The sequence below is a fragment of the Vulpes vulpes genome, chromosome 2 (genome assembly GCF_048418805.1).
Source record: "Vulpes vulpes isolate BD-2025 chromosome 2, VulVul3, whole genome shotgun sequence".
NCBI classification, from domain to species: Eukaryota; Metazoa; Chordata; class Mammalia; order Carnivora; family Canidae; genus Vulpes; species Vulpes vulpes.
In genome coordinates, this window is record NC_132781.1 from 50,973,341 (window position 1) to 50,996,959 (window position 23,619).

Sequence of the window (23,619 nt, forward strand, 5' to 3'; positions counted from 1 at the left end):
GTCAAATCCTCAGCTGCAGTGTCGTTCCTATTTTGCAGATGGGGAAACTGAGGCACGGGGCATTTGGAATCATGCCAAGGCCCCTGGGGTAGCAAGTGAGCTTGAGCTGTTAGGATTTGTGGGCAAGCTCCTCTGGCTCCAAGGCTTGTTCTAGATGCCAGTCTGCTGGTTGCCACAGTGTGTGCTGTTGTGCAGGGGGGACAGCCACGTGGCTCCTGAGAGGCCCCAAAATGTTTGCACATGTCACCAGGGCACCTGAGCAAGGTCACAAAGGACAGTTGTATTAACGACCTGCACTGCCTCCACACGGTGGCACAGACCGGGTGGCTTGAAACGCACGAGTGCATTGTGTCGCAGCGCCAGGGGTCACGCGTCCCGTGGGTGTGGCCACGTCCTCTGTTTCAAATCATGAGGGCCAAAATCACATGTCAGGGGACTGGGTCCCCTGCCCAAGGCTCTAGGGGCGAACTCCCTCTTCCTCGCACATGACTGGAGTCAGCAGAACTCAGTCCCTTTACTGAAGGACAGACCCTTGCCTCCTTTGGTGTCTGTGGAGGGCCACTCTGGCTCCCAGAGGCCAGTCCTCGACCTGGCTGGTGGCCCGTGCTCTGGCTTCAGGGCCACCGTGGTAAAGTTGCCCCAACCTTGGAGCCCCTCCTGCATCTTCCTGACTCCCTGTCTCACTCTCCTGCCTCTCCTGTCACGGCCCTTCCAACCGGGCTGCACTCCCTGTCTCAGTGTCCACCCCTCCATCACAGCCACACTCATGGGGCCTGGGGACCAGGGCAGGGACACCTTTGGGGTTGCATTGTTCCTCCTGCTACATCAGTGAGGACAGGGCACTGGAAGGCAAGAAGATCCAGGATGAGGGTCTATGTGGACTCACACTGGGCTCCTGTGTGGCCACTCGGGGGCCTGAACGGAATGAGGCCCATGACGAGGAGGTTTTGGGAAGAGTCGTGAGGACACTGATCTGGCGGGAGGCTGATCCCAGAGGCGGGGGTGTCAGGGATCCACACACAGAGGTGGGAAGATGCACCCCAGCAAGAAAAGGAGGCAGGAGCCAGCTGGCCTGGACCAGGCTGCAGGCGCAGGGCAGGTGGGAGGGCAGGGTGGAGGGGAGGCTGGAGTCACACAGGAGAGATGCCGACTAGAGTCTAAGGAGGTTACTCCTTATTATGCAAGGCCTGGGAGCCACTGGGCCTCCCCGTGGACAGAGGCGCCCTCAGCGCAGGTGGTTATGGTGGCCTCCTATGCACGGGGAGGAAGCGCCCCTGCGCCTGCACCCTGCCCTGGTCCAGCCAGTGCACCTGCAATACCCGCGTTAGAGGTGGACCAGGGAAGTGTGTCCGCCATCGGGGTTGGGTATGTAACTCTGGATAGGATTCCTGGCACGAAGATGGGGGCTGGCGGAGGGTCTGCAGAAGACGTGAGTCTGTGGAACAGTTTGCAGCTCTGCGGGGCAGGGGAGGCTGGCCCAGGTGAGGTGAGGACTTATAACCCCTCCCATGCCACTCTCAGGACTGCGTGCAAACCCTCAAAGGCTTCGGCCCTTGCCCACAAATATCAGGGCAGCGTTCCCCAGGCTCGCCACCCCTGCCCCAGGGAATGGGAAGGCGCCGGCTCTGGCTGCCCCATTGCAGCAGCTGTGGGGAATCAGCTCCACCACCAGGGCCTGGAGCCAGGATCCTGCCCCTCCACCCAGGCCCTCAGTGGGTCCTGGCTCCTGCAGGAGACAGTCGGGCCCTCGCAGGCTAGCAGGGCAGGCCCGAGGCTGCCTGACAAGCACCCAGGGCCTCCCGTGGCCAAGTGTCAGCACTTGGGAAGCCTCCCTGGGAAAGGACTTCCAAGCGCTACGAGGCATGGCTGGAGGGCTGTGAGTACACTTGGGCCACCGTGTCCCTGACAAATGGCATCAGAGGCATTAATTGTGGCGTGCTGCCCTCTCGGGGTGCATGCAGATCCCAGCAGGGGCTGGGGGAGGGGAGAAAGCCCATGCAGCCGGGCGTGGTGCCACTTTGCACCACTAAGTACCTTCTGTGCGGGAGAAAGGGGCATCTGAGTGACCACAGGAGGCAGAGTGGAGGGCAGAGGGTGTTCAGGCCTTCCCGGGTGGCCTTCCCTGGGATAGGAGCCCCCACCCACCCCAGTCTGGGGTGCTCCGGGATCCTGACTCCTCTTTCCCCATCCGACCCTTCTCTGGCCCTCCACTACAAATGCTCAGCCCCCGTATGTGCTCCATGAACAGTGAACCATCCACTCATTCATTCATGCACACACCCTATCCCACCGGCACAGCCCCAGATTCTGTGTCCTGTGCTGTGAGGTCAAGATTCGTGGTCTCTGCCCACATGACACCTGCTGCTGTCCTGTGTCTGGAAGCCGGATGCTGATCGTAGCCGGGCCAGCTTGCTCTAAAGGAACAGTGGCAGCTCCCATCTATCCAGGAGTGGCACCAGCCATTGGACACATGTCGTTTCCCATCAGCTGAGAGCCCCATGGGGGTCGCACTCCCCCATTTTACAGATGTGGAAGCTGAGTCTTCAAGAGGTTCTGTGCTGACCTGCTGGTCGCAGGTGGTAGTCAGAAAAATGGCCCCAAAGATCATGTCCCCAATCCCCAGAGCAGGTGGCAGACAGGATTATGTTTGCAGGTGGAGCGAAAGCTACTAATCAGCTGGCCTTAAAAGAGGGCAGTGATCCAGGACAGCCCTGAGGGGCCCCACAGAATCACGAGGGCCCTGAAATGTGGAAGGGGACGGCAGGAGGGCAGAGTTGGAGTGACATGACATGCGGGCCACGCTGGCGCCCGGAGCCGGAGAACACAGGCGGCTCCCCGCAGCTGGGGAGGCCGGGACACAGCGTCTCCCCTGGCGCCTCCAGAAGGAACCAGCCCTGCCTGCCCACACTGTGCGGTAGCCCTGCGAGACCTGCTCTGGGTTTCTGGCCTCCAGAGCCACGGGACAATCAATTTCCATCGTGTTAAGCCACCAAGTGTGTGGAAATGTGTTACAGCAGCCGCGGGAACCTCATCCACGGTGTCGGAGCCTGGACTGAAGCCCAGATCTGTCTGAGCGTGAAGCACTGAGCACCCCGCGGTGTAGGAGATGGCCAGGTGGGGAGACGGGGAAACCGAAGTGCACCTGTCAGGCCCCTGACTCGCTCGGCCTCAGTGTCCGGGTCCTGCCGATCACTGGGGCCCAGCCTAACCTCAGCCCCAGCCTGCTGGCGGCCATCTGGTCCACCGCATGGACCTCCCCAGGGATGTCACTGAGTTTCAGGAGTTGGGGGGGGTGGGGCGCTGAATGTGTTTACCCATTAGCATCCCCTGGGAAGCCGCCGAGGAGGGGGTGCCCGGGCCACCTGTCCGCACTTCAGGCACACCCTGTCCTTCTATGGTCCCTTTTAGAAGCTGCTGAAGCTGGTCCCCAGGCCCCAGAAACATGATCTACACACCAGGCTCTGCCTCAGCTCCAGGGCGCTCTTACCTCGGGCCTCCAAGAGCCCCTGTTACAGACTCTGGGGTGTTGTTTGGGGTGGAGTGGGGTTGGTGATCAGAAGGGGGCCGTTCGTACATGATCACAGCTTGCATGTGGGCGGGTGTGGGCTGGGAGTGGGACCATAACACCCTGTTACATCTGAATTTCAGAGACACAATAAATAATTCCTTTAGCGTAAATGCGTCCCAAATATTTCCTGGGCTCTATTTGCGCTAAACAATTGTTTGTTGTTGTTTCTCTGAAACTCAGATGTAACAGGGTGTCCCATTTTGTTTTGTTTTGGGTTGTTTTTCTGCTAAATCTGGCAGCCTTTGTAGGAGGGAGAGTGTGCACAAGGTGGGTGGGAGTGAGGAGTGTGCATTTGGATATTCGAAACACCAAGCCTGGTTTTCCAGTGACATTTCCCAACCAAGACAAAAAAACACTGAAAAATTGGACACATTCAACTCCACGCAGAAATGACAAGTAGAAAATGCTGGAGCCCGTGGGTCAGCTTTCCAGTAATCCAAAACAAAAGCTCCTGGGACATATACTGGATTTCAAGGGGTGAAGGGTGAGTGCCAGGGCTGCCTCCTCCCGGCAGAGCCTCGGGATTTGTGCGGAAGCCATAACCAGGCCCCAAGCCTGAGCCTGTGTTGTGTGCAAGGCCTACCTGCAGGTGTCTTCAAACCCCCAACAGCAAGTACTCCCTTCCTCCCACAGCCTGTCAAAGCTGGGGTGTGCAGTACTTGGAGCCCTTGCAAACCCGCAGGTGTCTACACCACAAACTCAGGAACATCACAGGCAAACCTAAGAAGCTCAGTTCGAAATCCCGCATGTCGTCTGAGTGCTCCTGCCCTGCCCCTGCCAGACGATAATCACCCTACAGCCATGCTGAGAAGCTGTCCCCCTTTCCCATCCCCAGCCGAGGTCTCAAAATAACTTCTCCTTGTCAAAAAAGAGCTGCTGAGAGAAGTTTCCATGCTGGACACCTTTCCCGACCATGTTTTAGACCAGCCCTTGGCAAACCCAAAACTGAGACCCAGTTTTCTGATTGGTCCCCACATCTCTTCATCTCTCCTTTGGCCCCCAAAACCTCATCCCTGGGAATAGAGTGGAGGTATGGCTGGCGCCAGGGAAGAGGCCCCTGAAGCCAAACAAGGTGTCCAGGGAGCTGAGCTGCCAGGCGCAAGTCCAGCTGCAGTACAAGTTTGGGATGGTGAGTGTGCTGGAGCCCCATGTCAGGGGTTGGAATCAGCCAGCTGCACATAGGACCTGTCCCGAGGTGCCCACACAGCCCCACTGTCACCCCCACATACCTCCCAGTCCCTGGTGGGCCCTGGTCCCCATCCCCAGTACCTGAGTGGGAACACGGGGTCACGGGGTCAGCCCAGCCTCTCTCCCAGGAGGAGAGAAGACTGGGCTAGCATGCTTTAAATAGTAAAAAGGGCACCCAGAGCCCCGGGGAAGTCTGCCCAGGCCCAGCTCTGGATGTAGGGGTGAGGGTGGGCTGAAACCAGGGTGGGTGGTATGGTCAAGCTGGGCCCGAGAGTGTCGGGAGGCCTCAACTGTACTCAGTCCTTCTGCCACCCCTCCAAGGCCTCTTTTGTGCATTATTGATGGAACAGTTAGGAAGGCATCCCATAGCATTCCCCTGGAGAGGCCGTGTTCAGCCACCGGATGAGAACCCAGCCGGCTGCCCAAGGGAGCTCTGAGCAGGGAGGGTGACTTACCACCTCCGTCCACGTCCCGTCCTGCTCATCCAGCAGGTAGGGCTGCTTGAAGGCAGTGCCCAGAGCCCCGAGCCGACACCTGCTAGACCTGGGCTCCACCCTGCCTGGCTTCAGAGCTCAGTAGCCATGGGGCCAGTGGCAGACCCTCTCTGGACCCAAATTTGTCCCTGTGACGTGGGAATCATGGCTGCCTCGAGGCTTGTCCAAGGAAGTGCCATTTGGAGCCAACACCTGGCTGCTGCTCATTCGTTGGTGGGAACATAACAGAGTCAGGCCCAACCGGGGCACCAGAGCCTGCCCTCAGGGGCTTGCCATCAGGACAGGGAGCCCAACCTCTTGTGACAGCCCTAGACGGTGACTGATGATGCGGACGTGGCAGGCAGGGTGAGGCAGGTCCCGAGAAACTGCTGAGCAAGGCCTTCTGGGGCTGAAGTCCGGGAGTGTCGGGCAGCACGGGGTGCCCTGGCTCCAAGGCCTGCCCCAAGCCAGGTGGACTGGGTCCCGGGAGCTGGGAGCCCTTTCCTGCCTCATTGGGCTGGGAACACTCCAAGTTGTTTTCAAATAATAGTTGTTAACTGACCATATGCCCAGATCCCTGACCCAGCACTGTTCTCGGGGGTAATTGATGCTCCCAGCACCCCACACAGAGGGGTTCTCATCATTTCCATGTGTAGACCGAGACTCACAGAGGTTAGGGATGTGGCCCACAGGGGCACCGTGATGGGGGGCCAAGCCTGGATTTGAACCTGAGCCTCCTGCCTGTCCCCTCTGGACCATCTCCCCAACATGCACCATGCCAGGTGTGACCAGGGCCAGGCACAGAAGTGAAGCCCAGACCCTTGCCCGCAAGAGCCTGATTCCCTGGGGGATCGGGGCAGATGCTGAATAGCTTACAGGAGAAAGGCAAGGATCACCCTGGGAGGCAAGAACACAACTGGCAGAGGGGCCCCCCTGCCCTTCCCACCAGGGCACAGGCTGCTCTGGGGCTGAGGTCTGGGGGTGTGGTGGTCACCATATTTGGGACAAGCAGAGGGTGCGGGTGCAGCCTGAGTCTGGCGACATATAGGTCACAGCAGTGGGGTCCATCCAAGTGGCCCCACACCCACGGGCACAGTGTTGAGCACCCGGCCTGCCCCCCTGGCTGAGGCTTCCTAAGGCCAACAGAATGCCACTTAATCTTCCTCACTGTGGCCAGCCTGGCCCTGTGGGGGCTTCCAGGTTTGGGGGTGGCCCAGCCTGAGCACCCCATCCACCTGCAGCTGCCTGAGAAGCTGTACCTCTTAGGATCTCCAAGCTAAGAGAGGCTGGCAGGGCCCCAGAGATGCTGCTGGGCGGGGGGGCCACAGGCAACCCCCCTCCTGCAAGATAGGCACCAGCGGCCAAGATGCAATCTTCCACGAGCACCAGGCACCCCTCATCCTAATGGATGGGAGGCATTTTTGCAGCAATAAAAATAGATTTAATAACCCAACAGCGAAATTACTTTTTTTTTTTTTTTTGGAAAAAAAAAACGGATAGTAAATATTCAGTGATGCTCACTGTGAGGTGTCTGGGGTCGTGTTTTAGAACTAGATTAGAACACGCACAAGCATGCACACACATACGCACACACCCTCGGCGGCAGCTGCACCACTGTCCAGAGGCAACATCGACCTTTCTTTGGAAGCAAGAGGGATGCTCCCTCCACAGGGAGCCTCCCATGGTCCCCAGAGTCTCCCCTGACACAAATTCCTTCTCACTAAGTCACATCAGGGTGATAGTACAAGCTCTTCAGAGGCGAAGCTCAGAGGCAGGAAGCCTGGGGCACCTCCAAGTGGGTTTTGTCCCACTTGGTCAATGAGAAAAGCGCCAGCGGCTCTGCCCAGCAGGCTGGCGTCCAGGAGGAAGGCCGCGCGGGGCTCCCTTCAGCAGCCATTCCAGGCCTGAGTCCCATCCCAGCTGCACCCTCCCTGCTGAGACCCGATTTCTCACCTCTAGGAAATGCGGTGTGTCTGTAATTTGCATTTTCATCAGTTCAGCAGATCTGCTCTGAGCACCTGGGCTGTGTGGGCGCAGAGGAAGAACCCTGGGGCAGGGTGGGAGGGGGGCCAGAGGCCTGCTCCTCCCAGAGATAGGAGAGGAGTAGGACCTCGGGGACAGGGTCCGGGGGAGGGCGTGCTGCAGGACTTTGGTCTGAGAACACTAGGGAGCTATGGAGGGTGTGGGGAGCAGAGGTGGCGGCGTGCCGTGTGCATTTGGGAGGATTATTCCTGAATGTGGGGAGGAGAGGGTAAAGGGTGGGTGGGAGACCCAACGTGGGGTCCCTGACTCATGGGGTGAGTGCGGCAATCCGGGCAAGAGCCAGAAGAGCAAGAGGCAGCCTATCTGTGAAAGGGTCTTGTGGGGAGGCACCAAGCTGTCTTCCTGGGCCCCCAGGACAACACAGAGCGCAGGGGGGCAACTCAGCCACAAAACAGGCCTCCCGTGACCACCGTGGCATTTCATCCCAGCCTCCCAACACAGCGCCCTCCATACATCCTGACTGGGGCAGGCAGCCAGCTGACCCCAAAGGCCCCATCTGTCCTGAGCTCCCACTCTGTCCTCTATGTCCACGGCTCTTCTGTCCCCCCGCACTTGTCCCCCAAGGATGCCTCCTGAGACTGCTCCCCTTGGGGCTCCAGCTTCGGGTTCTTCTGATGCCCTCTTTTGGATCCCTGCCCTCTCCCTGTGAGCCCTGCTCTAAGAATCTGACAGGGCCAGCACATGGCTGCTGCCCGCCCCAGATCGGGGCCCCCCTCCCGGCCTGACCCGAGGCCGTGAGTCTAGGGGTCACACCTCAGGCATCCCGCGGGCCAAGGCCCCGATTTCAGGCAGAGCCTGCCCACACTGCCCAGCTTTCCTGGCCCATAGCCAGTGCTCAGCACACACAGGATCCAGTGTGAGTGCTCAGTCGGAGCCAAGAGCCAGGGGCAGAGGGGCGTCCTGGCTCCTGGTTTAGGGGCCTCTGTGCTGCACGTCTCCAGGGACACCAGCCATGGGGCGTGGAAGGCGAGGGTGCCCCCGGAGTCTGGCTGTGCACCAGGATGCATGACCCTGACTGCCCTTGACCCTCCCAGGCCCAGCGGCCGCCTGACTGACGACCCAGGAGCCAGGGGACCTGGGCTGTGCATGGGCTGGCACAAGCACCCTCATTTTATGACCATCTGGCGCCCCGGCTAGTGTGGGGCACACCAAATGCGTTTCCCTTATTAGATGCCAACTAGGCCCTGGCAGCCGCTACTGGGCGTTTGGGGCTCCCCTAGAGAGCTCAGGCATCTTTGTCCTTTAGAACCCTGGTCTCGGGATCCCTGGGTGGCGCAGTGGTTTGGCGCTTGCCTTTGGCCCAGGGCACGATCCTAGAGACCTGGGATCGAATCCCACATCGGGTTCCCGGTGCATGGAGCCTGTTTCTCCCTCTGCCTATGTCTCTGCCTCTCTCTCTGTCTCTCTGTGACTATCATAAATAAATAAAAAAAAAAAATTAAGAAAAAATTTAAAAAAAAAAAAAAAAAAAAGAACCCTGGTCTCATGAGTTTCTGCGCATCCACAGGATTGTGTCCAGACCTGCTGCCGGGCTGCTGGCTCCTGCCAGGCTCTGCAGTGTGGAGGCAAGTCGCCTATGACTGGGTGTGGTGCCCCTTCTCGTGGCCTGCGGTGCTATGTGCATATGAGAATAAGGCAGGGGAGGGGGCTGCCGTATGTGAGGGTTCAGGAAGGCCCCTCTGAGAGGGCACAGAGAGGAAATCACGGGGATGCTGTGAGGGCCGCACACTGGCCCAGACAGCAGCCAGTGCAAAGGCCCAGTGGCAGAGTATGGTGATTTGGTAAGGAAGGCAGAGTGGGAGGGCGATGAGCCTAGGGAGCAGTGGTGAGCGGAGCCGGGGCATCCCCCGGGGCCTCCTAAGGCTGGGGGCACAACCTTGAATCACTTGTCACACTTAGGGCAGCTAGGAGGGCACCAGCCCCACTGGTGAGGGAGGCTGGCCGCCTACCATCAGAAGGCACAGAGCTGAGCACTTAGCACCACTGCCCTATGTGATGTTCTAGAACCCTCCCTGATACGGAAGGTGAGGGTGGGCGGCAAGTGTCCAGAGCAAGGGCTCCACTTCTCCCACCCCAGGGGTGGGCAGGAAGCAGGCAGATCACACCCAGCAGCCTCTTCTCCTTTTCTCTCCTGGAGGAAGGTATGTCTCCCTTCTCCTGTACAATCAGGGCTCGTCATCTTCACCGGGACCTGGGTGAAGAAGGAGAGGGGGTCCCGAAGGTCTCGTGCGAGGGTGGCACGGGCCGGAAGATGAGGAGCGGGGCATGGGCCCGTCATGGAGCACCCACGACCTGACATCCTGAGCCTTGGATCTGCTCTCACCTCCAGGAAAGGCGGGCCAGTGCCTTACTTGGTGAGTGGGTTCTCATGGGGCCACCTCTGGACCTGCATCAAACTGGTCCTATGTCACATGGAGGAAAAGTAAAACCCGATCCCACTTCAGGTCCTGCTGATTCCAGCCCCTCCACTGTCTGGTGGCTTTAAGGACAGAGAACACTGCTCACTGGCATGGACCCCCCCACACTAGCCTGCTGGGTGGCTGTGGGCAAGAGCCCCTCCAGCCCCAGGTGCCCACCTGCCCGACGAGGCTGAACCGGCCTCTCTGGAGGTGAGAGCAAAGCCTCAAGGGCCTTTACATCCACCAAGCCCGAGAAACAAGAGTCTCAAGGGAGGTCACAGGTGGCCTGTGAGTCCTCCAGGAGTCCCAGATGTGCAGCCACACTGTCAAGCAAGGGCTCAGGGCATGCCGGCTATGAGGGGCAGGAATGACATACAGAGGGCTGTGCAGCTGGGATGGGCTGCCCCACGCAGAGCATCCAGGCCGCCTGCCCCTTGTGGGGCTCCTGAGCTGCTGTGTGAGTAGCATGTACAATGAGCAAGCCCTTGACTGCCCCCAGTAACCCAAATCCCCACAAGGTGGAATTCTCGTCAAGCGCTGGAGGCACACAGAGGTGGTCAGCCAGGGCAGGTGGGCCACCCAGACCCGAAGAGAGAGGAGCAAACTCAGGTCTGGGTCCCTCCAGCCCCGCTGCCCTCTATCCCATGCCTCTGACTGTAACTCAGCCTGGAGGCATGAGTGTCGAGTTTTCAATCGAGTTTTCAACCCCCCTTTCTGTTTCGTTTTCATCCCCAGGTCCCCTTGGTTAAACAAGGAGCAAGAAGTGGAAATCATTTCCAGGGTCCCCTCGCTGCCTGTGGGAAGGCATCTGATTTATTCCTCATCTCCAGGCCCTTCCCTGGAGGGGCTGCAGGGAGCCCCCTGCATGGTCTTCCTTGCTCACCACTCAGCCCCTGTGAGCAAGTGACTCATGCCAACCCCCGGACAGCCCTGCAGGCCCTGGACTAGGTGCCCTGGAGGCATAACATGGTGGGTGCAGCATCACCGTTCTTGAGCTGGGTCCTGCCCGCAGCGCTCTGATGGGCCTGAGGACAGCTGAGTGGTGTAGTGTGTGTGAGGGAAGTTGCTGGAACAGACCCACAGCCTGCTTTAACTTCCCTAATTCATGCACGGGTACATCCGCAGGGCCCTTTCTGGGCCAGGACCATGTCTTGGACCCTAGGACGTGGGCTCACCCCCATCAGTGTCAGGGTCCAGCACACCTCCTACAGTGTAAGATGGAAACACACTCTCCCATACCCTGAGGCCCTCTGGGACCACATCACGGAGAGTGAGGCTGTTGTAGAGATCATCTTGGACCTGCTCTAAGCCTTAGATAAAAATCCAGAAGCTTAAATTGAGGTGATGGCCCAAAGCAGCTAAATCTACCTCCCTTCCGTCCCAGATTCCTTTAGAGAGAAACTTACTTTGAAATGACAAATCTTAACCTCTTTCCACTGCCAGCCGTGATGGGTAACAGGGACTGGATTCAGCCCTTTGCCTTAGATGACTGGAAAGACAGAGGAAGGGATGGTTTTCAGACAACATCCAATGAGCAGCAGGAAGCAGTGACCCCAGAGAGAAGGAAGGCAAGCAAGGGAGCCCTCCATGTGGCCCGCTGGTGCCTGGAGAGGGTCCCCAGGCTGCAGCCCAGATCTCCCGGTACAAGGGGCACGGTAAGGAGCACAGAAGGTGTGATCTCCTGATCCAGTCAAAGTTCACCAGATGCTACCAACTCCCACACTAACTCATCCAGAAAGTTCAGGGGAGGTAAAACTTCCCAACTCCTTCTGTAAAGCTGGTGTTACTCCAATTCCAGACCAAAACCAGACAAAGATGTTGCAGGAAAAGAAACAGCAGGCCAATCACCCTCATGGCATCGTCACACAGATCCTCCACAAAGTGCTCGTAAATCAAAACGCACAACATCCAGCAAGGATAAAACACCATAGCCAAGTGGGTGTCATCCCTGGAATGCAGGGCTGGTTTAACATTTGCTGATCAATCAGTACAATTCTGTATTAATACACCAAGTTTATAGACACTGATGTAGACACATGAGCATCTCGACAAGTGCAGAAGGATTATTTGACAATATCCAACATGCAGTCATGATATAAATTCTTGGGCAACAAGAAATAGAAGGGAATCTGCTTAGCCTGCTGAAGGATCTACAGGATATTTAGAGCTGTCACCATCCTTAGGTGCTGACAGACGAGTGGTGTGACCAAAGATTGGGAATGGAGCACAGCATCCTCTCATCATGACCATGTTGACCTGGAGAGCACAGTCAGTGCAGCCAGGAAGGAACAAGACAGAAAACACATGCAGATTGGATAGGAGATAACAAATTGTCCTTATTGACAAAGAACTAGGTTGTCTAAGCAGGAAAAACGACTAGACAAAGCTACCAGATCTAATGAGTCAGTGTATCAATCCCAAGGACATGAGGAGATGCAATCAATTGTATTTTTATATATTAGCAACGATCAGAAACTGACATTTCTTTAAATACCAAGTGAAACAGCGTTAATGAGATACTTAGGAACAAATTTAACAGAACGGGCTCAAGATCTGTATGCTGAAAAGGACAAAATTTTGCTGAAAGACATTGTGGAGAGCCTAAGTACATGGAGAGAGACTGTGGTCATGAACTGGAAGATTCAGTATTGTTAAGGTATCAGTTTTCCCCAAAATGACCTATAGATTCACAGCAATCCCAATCAAAATCTCAGAAATTAACAAGCAAAATACCTGGAATACTTCAGAAAAAAAAAAATCAGAAATTTCAGGAAAAAAGAAGAGAAAGAGAAAATCAAGGTAGAGGACTTTACATGAGGTGGCTTCAAGACTTATTAAGTGATAGTAATCACGACAAAGAGGTTCTGATGTAAAGACAGACATAGATTAATGGGACAGAATAGAAATTCCAGACATAGACTCAAACATACACATCATTGATTTAGGAAAAATGCAGCAAACACAATGTGGAAAGGATAATCTTTTCAACAAATGCATGAACACAATTGTCTACTTGCATGAAGAAAAAAATTGGATCCCTACCTCACACCATTCACAGAAATTAAAAATGATTAGAGATTTAAACATTTTAATAGAGGATAGAAGTTTTAGAAGAAAGCAGAGAAGTATCTATACCTTTGGAAAAGAAAAACGTGTGACATAAACAAGAAACCTGGAAGTTGTAAAGAAAATGATTGCCATATTTTACTTGTAATACCTTTTTTAAAATCTTCTGCTTGACCAAAGATACTGTTTTAAAAATTCAAAAGACAAACTGACTGAGAGAAAATGTTTGCAACCCCTAGGGTAAATAAAGGATTACTGTTTAGAAAATATGAAGAGTCCTTACAAGTAAATAAGAAAATCATGACAAACAAAGCAAAGATTGTAAACAGGAAACTCAGGCAGGGAAAAATACAATTGGAATCATTCAAAGAAATAAAAATCAACCTTTAATGAGATAATATTTTGTCTCTAAACAGACAAAAATTTAAAAGAGTGGAAATATCTGGTGCTGGCTTCCGTGTAGGGATGAAACCAGTCAGACCACATGTGTAATTGTGTGTATGTTTGTAAACTCTTTATTGGGCAATTTTGCAATGTTAATAAAAATTGTAAGTGAGCATACCCTTTGATTGTGCAAATTCATTTCTAGGAATCTAGCCTACAGAAATTCATACATGTTCCTAGAGATGGATATATTGTTTTCCAATTGCTTCTGTAACAAATTTCCACAAACCTAATGGCTTTAAAAAAAAAAGAACAAATTTATTCTCTTACAGTATGAAGATCAGAAGTCTAAAATCAGAGTGTTGATAAGACTCCAATGAGGACACTTGTGATCACTTTGGACCCACCAGATAATCCAGGATAACATTTTCATCTAGAGATCCTTAATTCCATCACATCTGCAAAATGCCTATTGGGAGGTAAGGTAACAATTACGCAGGTTTTGGAGATTAGGAAGTGAACATCTTTGGAAGGGGGAGCCCTTAGCCTGTCTACCTCACAGGTTGCTCAAGGATGTTAATTGCAGCATTAGTTGCAACAATAGAAAACCTAATAACGACCCAATGCCCACTGCAGTGGGAATGAATCCATAAAGAGACAAAAGCTACTCCAATCCAATTTCACATACTATTCAATCATTAAGAAGAATTAAGCTTACCTCCTCATACTGACATGAAGACTCGTAGGACACACTGATTATCCATGGGATATGTCTATCATAATCCCACTCATACAAGATAATCATGATGATGGTGATGGTGATGATGATGGTGTGATGATGATAATGATGTGGTTATGATGTTGGTGATGGTGGTGATACTGATCATGGTAGTGATTATGATGATGTGATTGTGATGATGATGATGGTGGTGATGGTAGTGATGGTGATGATAGTGATGATGGTGGTGATGATGATGGTGATAATAGTGATCATGGTGATGGTGATGGTGGTGATGATGATGATGGTGGTGATCCTGATGGTAGTGATGATGGTGATGGTGATGATAGTGATGATGGTAGTGGTGATGATGATGACGATGGTGGTGATGTCAGAGAGACATGTGAATGCATAGAAATAGGGAACTGGAAGGAGACACACCAAAGAATAGGTAATTAATGGTGATTTAGTCAGAGCACATAGCAAGGAAAAGAAACTTCCAATTTTTACTCTAAAGACATTTTTACTTGAATAATTCAAAATCAAACTGTGTTTACCATTTATATAATAACACCATGGATGGCAAACAAAGTACACTGTGTGCCCAGTTCCCATGCCAAGCATTTCCACATTCCATGAAGCTGGAATTCTTGTCTCCACTTTACAGACACAGAACCTGAGGTCAGAGGGAGGTGACTCATGTCCCTGAGTGGCAGATGCAGGTTCTACCCAGGTCTCTCATCTCCATGGCCTGCATCTGTGAGCATTGGACTCCACAACTGGGACTCACAACTTGATTTGCTTTTCCTGCAGCTCACCGTGATGCACCAATAAGGACTCCTTCCTTGACCAGACATCAGACTGGCTCCTCTAGGCCCGCTGCTCAGGAGGCTCTCCCCGAGGTGATGATGGTGCCTCGAAAGCCCAGGGTCAGCAGCATTCTGCTAAGTCAGTGAGGTGAGGATCGCCCAGCCTTGAGATCCAGCAGGTTCCTCATCCCTCTGCCCTCCACTACTAGGTCCTGGGTCACCTTTTGGAGGTGCCCTGTGGGCCAGGTTAGTGGAACGCCCACCTTAGATGCCTAAGCAAGTTTCTCTTGGTAATTTTCTGCCAACTGACCACTCCCTTTGGGCCTGGTTGTCCTGGGGTTGAGGTCAACCCCACCTAAGGCGGCGGTTATGACCGACTGTGGAGTACAGAATGAAGTCTACCTTGCCGTCACTAACAAGGGTCCAAAGGTGCCAAGGCCATGGCAGGAAGGAGGGCCCAGGTCCCAGGTCAGCTCTGAGCTCCCCCACCCCCCACCCCCGATCACACCTTCCCCGAACCTGCGAGCACCTCGGAAGGCGGCTCCAGCCTGTCGGTGAGCACATTTTCATGGCATAATCATAGAATTTTACACAGGAGGTTAACAGGTGGAAGAAGCAGCTGGTTTTGGTGTTCAAGGAAACTAAAAATTGCCAGTGTTTTACATGGTAAATTGGTTCATCAAACCAGGTGCTCAGAACCTTCATATCCCACATTCCCAAAGAATTGGATCTGAATTGATGAATTTTTACTTTGCTTTGAACATTTTTGTCCTAATGATCTGAAGCTTTTTATTGTCAGAGAAGGAGGGAAAAGAAAAAGTTTACAAAAGAATAAACCAAAGAAATCTGAGCGCACAGCGCTGCAGGTGGCCAGTGCTCTGCTGCTCTCGGCACGGCGGTGAGTCCTGAACACGTGTCTTTTGGGCCCTGAATTAAATCGGGTCCTCTGAAGGATACAGCAAAGCCACATGTGTGTTCCCTGTCTGTGGAAAGCTCTCATCTGTAATAAAAGTAAAATAAGAACAGATGCTCCGTGAAGCACCAACCGCAGCTGGCCACTGTGCCCTCTGAGGCAGAGGGACCCTGCAGGGTGAAGGAAGCCAAGCACATCACCGCTTCTCAGGCTGATCCTCTCATCTCTGCACAAAGCCCCCGTCTTGGGGAACCCGGATGACTCAGTGGCTGAGCGTCTGCCTTTGGCTCAGGGTGTGATCCCAGGGTCCTGGGATCGAGTCCCACATCAGGCTGCCCACAGGAAGCCTGCTTCTCCCTCTGCCTGTGTCTCTGCCTCTCTCTGTGTGTCTCTCATGAATAAATAAATAAAATCTTAAAAAAAAAAATCTTCCATCCCTCCTGCAGTGGCACATCTCAGATGTGAATGTGTATACGACTACCTGGGGGTCACCAGGAGACGGGATGCTGGAGTGGGCTGGACAGCGGCGCCCCTGACAGGAGCCCAGGACTCGGAGGTGATGCTGCTGTGCCTTGGCCGGCTTCGAATGTAGGTGCTCCCTGTCTGCTTCTCACTTTCACGACTCCTGCAAGGACCTTCAGCACGCCACCTCCTCCTGCCTCGAGCTGTCCCATGCGCTATTCCCTCTGCATGGAGCCCTCTTCCAGATTCATCGCCTAGAGAATGCCTATTCACCCACAGAGCCTCAGATAAAATGCCCTTCTTGATCAACCATACAAAATCGGGGTACCCTACCATGTGCCTTGTGGCACCTTGTACTCTTATCTCCCTTGACATGTCATGATGTGAGGTGATTTGTGTGTGAGGCTGTCAGTTCCATGCCTCTCTCTCTGGATGGCAGTGTCCTTCCAGAGGACACTGGCAAGGATGTGTGGAACCTGCCTGCAGCATCCTCGGCATGTGGCAGAGGGCCTGGCTCAGTGACGGTAAGAATCAACTGCCTTTAGCCCCCGTTGCTTCCCCAGGAGGGCCGGGGGCCCAGGACGGCGGTCTGTGAGGCCAGCACAGTCAGGCCTGCACATCTCCGAGCACCTGCTCCTTGATGGAAAACTGATGGGGTCAACTGCAGCCCTGACACCCCGGGGTGCCTCACTTTCCCCTTCACTCGTGAACGGAAAGCTGTTCTCAGAGAGACGGCTGGCGCCGGGAAGCAGGTGGAGGAGGTATTTCGGGGCTTGGAAGGGGCCCCCAGAGCCTGTGAAATCTCCCAGTCGGCAGCCACCTACCCTCCCTAAATATAAAGCCGGTCTCAGCTGCCTCCAGCTGGAGCCGCCTCCCCACCGACACCGCCCCCTCCAACCCAGTGACTCCAGAAGGGGAGCCCTGGCCCGCCCCACTGTGGATCTGCACAAACCTCCCCAAACCACCCCCCACCGAGAGCCCCACCCTGACACCCCGTCCCCATTTCTGACTGTTTCCAGGGTTTGATGTTTGCGGGGGATCTCAGCTATTTGGAGGATCCGCAGTATGCTGGTAAGACCTAAAAGGCACAGGGAAGGGGCCACACCTCTGACTTGCTTTGTGAAGGCTCCAGGGTCCTCTGCTTGGTTCACTGGCTCCTCCCCTTCATCTCAAGGCCCCAAGGGCATTCAAGGTCATCTCTCCCACAGCTCTGTGGGGAAAGGAGCACAGATGTCAGGGCCTGGGCTCCAGGTCAGCCCTTCTTTTCCTCACCAGCGACCGTGGACAGGTGGCTTCCCCTCTGTGTCCTTCCTGCTGCAACAGGGCCAGTGACTCCGATGCCAAGGACAGTGCATGCAGGACCCAGCAGGCTACCACCCCGGCCAGTCTATTCCAATGTTCAACACATCGGAGCTGAACCTCTGGAAAAGGATGCTCTGGTCTCGAGGGCACCACCTCCATGTGGACAGGTTTGGACACTCCGCCCAAGGGAGCCCTACCTGCTGCCAGGTGGCACAGCCCACACCTTGGTCGGGAGGAAGGGGCCCGCAGGCTTAGGGAGGCAAGGGCAAGGGGCGGCCTCTGGGCCCCAGTGGGTTCCCCCCACGTTCACTAGCAGTTCCCTGGGCAGTCAGGAGACGCACCCAGCCAAGAACTGGGGTAAGGGGTATGTCAGACCGAACCAAGTTGGCCTGGGCACCGGGCCCCTGTGTGTTCATCAACCAGGAGAGCCCTGTGTGCTGGCCAGGGTGCCTGGCGGGTGGCCCAGGTGCCAGCCATGGCCAGTGCTGCTCTGCTGCTGACGTACATATGAGCCAGCCGAGGGCTGACCACCCCTGGGGATCTGGGTGAGGGGATTCCCAAGGGCAAATCTAATCTCACCATTTCGCGTCCAGCAAACCACCTGTCACTGTCTGCGGAATCTTTGCCGGACGCCCAGCATGTACCGCAGGCTTCATGCCAGGCCTGCCAGGGGGCTCCCCCGGGTGCTCTGACATGAGCGTCTTCCTGTGTGTGCCTCCAAGCTGGGTGCGTCTGAGATGGGTGCCCAGCATGGTGGCTCCCTGGGCAGCATATGTGAGCCTGTTGCAAGGTGTGCAGGAAGCCACAGGGGCGCCAGGGAAGTTTGGTGCTTGAGGGAGAAATCTGGAGGTTTACGCGTGCCCGGGGGAGGCGTGGGAGCATTGTTAAGCCCTGTGAGGAAGGGTAGCGATGTTGCCTCTCCTGAGTGTGCATCTTGAACCCAGGGTCCTGGAGGTGGCCTGGCCATCTGCTTCCACTCCCAGATACCCCAGGCCCCACCCTGTGAGCCCTAGTTCTGCCCTCCACTGTGTCCCTACCACACTCTAGCTCAGACCCCAGACCAGCTTCCCAGCAGACTCCCTTCATCGTCTCCCCTCTGAGGCCACCCAGCCCAGAGAACTTCCCCCACGGGGATTGGGGAGCAGCACGCCCCCCGCTCTGAGCACTCATTTCCAAGCCCTCCCTGTCCCCCAGCCTGGTCTATCTAGTGCACCCTCACCTCCTCTGCCCCTCCTCAGGGTCCTCGGGCTCCTCGCATACAGGCCACATGCCCTCTCTGCTCAGGGCACCTCCCGCTCCTTGCCCCTGCCTGCTGACTTCTCCGGGGGCCAGACCCCCCTTTAAATCCCAGGTCAGCCTCCTACAGATGTCTGACACTGGGCTCCTACCTCCTGAAATCAGGGCAGCTGAAGTGCAAACATAGGGGTTCATAAGGAAGGTGGGGGTGCTTCAGCTATGGCCAGGAGATGGGGTGACACGGTGTCCTGGGTCTGCACAGGGACTGGGAAGCAGGTCCAGTGGCCACAGCGAGGCCTACAGTCTGAGGGTGCCCGGGGCTGCCTCTGCTGCCTTTGGGACTGTCTGGCACCTGATCTCCAGGCGCTGGCCTCTCTGCATCGGCACAGCAGGAGCCTCAGAAGGGCCCCAAGACATCAAGCCCTGACGCTGGCACGTCTGCCACGGCTCTGCAAGGAGGCAGTACTTTCTCAGCTGTAGTTCTTCCTCAGGGAAATCACGGAGCGAGACCAAATGATCCCTGAGGCCCCTTGCAGCTCTTCTCTCCAACAACATGTCCATGGTTTCTTCACAACCACTGCATGCACTTGAACACCTTGAGGGACGCGGTCCTCACTCCCTTTAAGGGTAGCAAGTGAACCTTGCCCGGTGACTTATTTCTAGCAGCTCTAGATTATCTGTAGCCTATGTCTGGCAGGGGACCCCCGCCCCACTGATGTGTACCCAGCACTGCACTCCATGCCCATGAACTGTCCTCCTTGGGGTCCCAGATGCTGACCTTGACCTCAGTAGGACCCTGCCTGGACAGCCTGGGAACCTGGGAGCCTGGAAACCAGGGAACCGTGAGCCCATCCATCCAGAGCCCATGGGCACAGCTTCCAGGGAGGCCCCTGTTCATTCCCTTTAGCTCCAGCAAAACCAGTCCCCTCACTTCCCCAGGGTCCGAGCCTGAAGTGGGAAGTACACCCCTGCGCCTGAGGACCTCCCTCCTGGTCACCTCCACGGCTCAGCACCTGGCTACCTTCCACTTGGCAGCACTGCAGGGACTGGATCCAGGCTCCGTGACCTATCCCACCCCACCTCTTGGTTGTGGCGGATGGATGGCAGGACAGCTGGTGGCTGGTCACCCCCTGCCCCATCCTGACTGCCTGCGCAGTGGCTCTGCTCAGGAGGGTAGGAGCTCTGGCAGGTGCAGGCTCGCAGGTCCCCAGCTGGGACTCGTCAGCGCTCCGGGTGGTGTGTGGTTTCCTTTTCCGTGATGAACGGTGCCTTTCCCCCTCTGTGATCTAGGAAGTTCCTCTAATTCAGCCAGAGTGTCTCATCATGTCTCATGTGAGCTAAGGGGAAACACTCTTCTGTTCTCAAAGAGTTACTAGCTTTTAGAAAACCATCTTCTCCTTCATTCCAAAGAGCAGGCTTCTTGCACTTGGGTTCTTGATTTGAACCGTCTTGCCCTCTGGCTGAGAGCCGGGGAGCTGGCAGGCGGCGGCCGTCATGCTGGGCTCTGCGGGTCTCCCTGGCCAGCATGGAGGGTGATGGATGGTTCGCCCACAGCTTCAGAGAGATCCCCGACCTCAGACGGATGAGGCCAGGCGCCCGCTGTCCCTGCTCACTCACCAGCGGGTCACAGGACGGGCCCTCACGCCTCCAGCAGAGCCGAGGTGAAGAGTGTCTGTTGAGCCCAGAAGCATGAGGTGCCAGAGAGTGGCCGTGGCAGCACCCTGGGGGCGGGTGGTGTCCAGGCCCGGCCATAGCTTCCAGGCCACGCAGATCAGAGTGTGGACCCCAGCTCTGCCCACAGCCCGGCTTCCTAATATGAGTTACAAGGTGGCCCTCGGGGTGCTTGTGAGAAGACACTGAACCACAGCCCACTTGACATGATCAATATTAATGAGGGTATTCATACTAATGATGGCTAGTCCGCGGCTGGCCACACAGAACCTGCAGTGAGCTACATTTGGGGCATTTCAGGAACGTAGCAATCGCTGGCAGAGACGTGGTCACCAGCTGCTGGGGAGGAGGGTTGCTTTGACGCCTTCAACCACCGTCTTATTGTCTGCAAAATGCCCCCGTCCCTGGGCATGGGCAGACCCCAGGCACTAACACCCAGCAGACATGGGTCCTGTGGCCCGGAGCTTGCAGCCCAGGGGCAAAAATTGGCTCTGTCTCGGCCACCTGTCCCTTGGTTCAGGCTCGGGACTGTGAGAGCAGAGGAGGTCGCCCCCGCAGGACTTGGGGAGGCACCATCTCCCCCCACCTTCCCATGTGCTCTCGCCTGCCCACCACCCACCCAACTGCCCACCCCACGCTCCCCACCGCTGAACCCTGGCACTCAGTCATCCTTCTGCTCCCCAGTCCCTTGTCCCTCTTCTGCCTGGAGAACACCAGTGATACCTGCCTTGTCACCACACCTCACCTCCGTCAAACCCAGTCTGACTCCACTCCTGGAGGAGGCTCACCGACTCAGAACAGGGGCCCCTGCTGTGTGGGGCTCACAGCCTGGAGTACCCTCCCTCCTACAGCTGCACACACGGCACCTGTGCACCCCTCAACCCCTCTGGGCCTTGCACACCTCATGCCCTCCACCACTTACCCTCCCACCCTACCTCAGTCCACAAGATCTGTCCTGACTCGAGTCCTGAAGCAGACACCCCATCCCACCCCCGCCTTGGTCCTGTGGGTGGGGTGAGGTACTGGGGGGTCCTAACCCAGCCATCCCCAGACTTTCATAGGTCTGCATGGACCCCCTCCTTAACCCAGGGCCAGCAATGTATCCCAGGATTGAGCATAAACCCAATCCACAGAGGGTCCTCATCAAAGGTGTGATGAATGAATAAACAAATGATCCTGGTGCCGACTCAGTCTAGGACTAGGGCTCTCCTGACCTCAGCACAGGTGTTTGGGACCATGGATGAGTACAGCAGGGCCTGGGCTGTGCCTTTGGGGAAGAGTGTGTCCATGCACCCTGGCACACAGGGAGGTTGGGGTATAGAAGCAGAACAGGATAGAGCTGGGAGTCCCCAAGACAGACCAGACAGGAGAAAGGCACGGGGCCCCAGCAGGTGCAGGTGGCTGTGTTCCCAGGGAGACCTGGCCATCCTGGCTGCCGGGTGTCCCCCCTCCTCCCAGGCGCCCACCTGACATCACCACATTGCGTGCCCCTTGCACTGTTTGCCGGCCCTCGGCCATCTGGCCCATTGCTCCTTGCCTGGACCCCTGCTAGGCGTGGCGCCGCTGCTCAGCACACTCACAGAGAGAAGGAACCAGTGCGGACGCAGCGGTCGGGGTCCCAGGCAGGCGGGCTCAGGAGCCGCTTGCTTTGAGGCATGAACCAGCAGAGTAGCGGTTGGTTCCCTGTCTCCTCCACCTCCGCGCCAGTCCAACATCTGTGCTGGGACCAGAACAAGTGGCCTTCCCCTTCAGGAGATACGGGAACGCACAGGTGGCACGGGCCTGAGTTGCTGTGACAAAGTGGTCACTTCAGGGAGCCTGTCCTGATGCCCAGATGCCATTTGTCCCAGCCGTTGGCCAGGGTTGGGGACCCTCGTGTCACTAACCATCTGCAGCCAGGGCCCCTCTGTGCAGAGGTGGGGGACAGGGCACCCTTCGTGGCGACCTCTTTACGGCTCTGCCTGCATCCCACAGCTGCCACACAGGCCGGCTGCCCCTTCCAGCTCCTGGGTGCCCCGTATTCCTGGGCCTGGGGCCACATCCCCCGATCTCTGCCTCTGCCGTGGCGAGGCCGATCCCTCTGTGTCTGCAGCTCTCCTCTTCTTATAGGAACACCAGCCCTCAGACATAGGCCACCCTAACCCAGAATGAGCTCATCTCAAGATCCTTAAGGAGTTACATCCACAAAGACCTTGTGGCCAAATGAGGTCACTTTCTAGACTCCGGATGGACGTGAATTTGGGGGACACTCTATGCCCACACCCTGGACCCCTGAAGCGCTGGTCGCAGAGCGGCTGCTCACCAAACTGTCAGAATTAGGGTCAGGATGATGAGGTCTGAGGAGCTCAAGTAGCCCCAGCCCGCCGCTTACATCAGGGGAAACTGAGGGCAGAGAGGGTGCAAGACTTGCCCAGGTCCATGGCAAGTGGGCAGCAGAGCTGGGCTTCGCTCAGTCTGCAGAGGAGGGACAGAGCATCTGTCCTCACAGTTCTGTCGGCTGCCGTTTTGTCTTCCTGGTAAGTAAATAAGCAGATAAATAAACAGGCCCTGGGTGAGATCATTGCAGCAGTGACAGCAGCAGGTGGGGCCACATGGATGCTCCATACCCTGTGCCTTGGGAGCAGCAGACCTAGGGGGCCATCTGGAGGTGAGGGTGCAGCAGGGGTGTGAGGTGATGGGGAGGGGAAGCTGCGGAGGTGGGAGCGGGGGCGAGGGGTACTGGGGGCGGATGCAGGGGGCCCCTAATGTCAAAGGCCAGCAGTATGTGGGCAGCATATATTCAGGTGCAGACCTAGGGTGCTTAGGTCTTGGGGGGTCCTCTAGAGACATGGAAGGCGGCTGGCTGCAAGTCTCCCCTCTCCCTCCATCCTGTGCTCATCCTCCACACATGGACCAGGAGGCTAGGGAGGGAGGCCCTGCAAGCCTTTGGGCGCCCAGTTCCATTCTCTCCATCCCGAGTGGAGCCAGGCAGCACCCACCTATAGGAATTCAGAGGTTAACATCCCCAGGAGTCAGGTGAAGAGGAAGGACAGGGTGAGGATGAAGAACGGAGGAGAGAGAGCTCTTCAAAGGCCATCCCAGCCATGTGCCAGCCTCATCCCAGGCATGTCCCAGCCACCTGCACACGAGCACCTGCCTAGGCCCTGGACTGAAGGCTACCAGCCAGGAGAGCGGCCCTGTCTACAGGGGCAAGAGGAGGAGAAGAGGGAGAGGAGGAGGGAGAGGGCCATGGGGCACAGAAAGGGAGGCCCACAGCCCAGTGGCCAGGAGCCCTCCTGTGACCAGTCCTGCTGCCTCCCCGCCCCCTGTGCCAGCGCGCCCCCCACAGCCCCATAACAGCTGAGGACCTCTCAGCGTCTCAGGAGTCCCCATCAGCCCTGCTCTCCT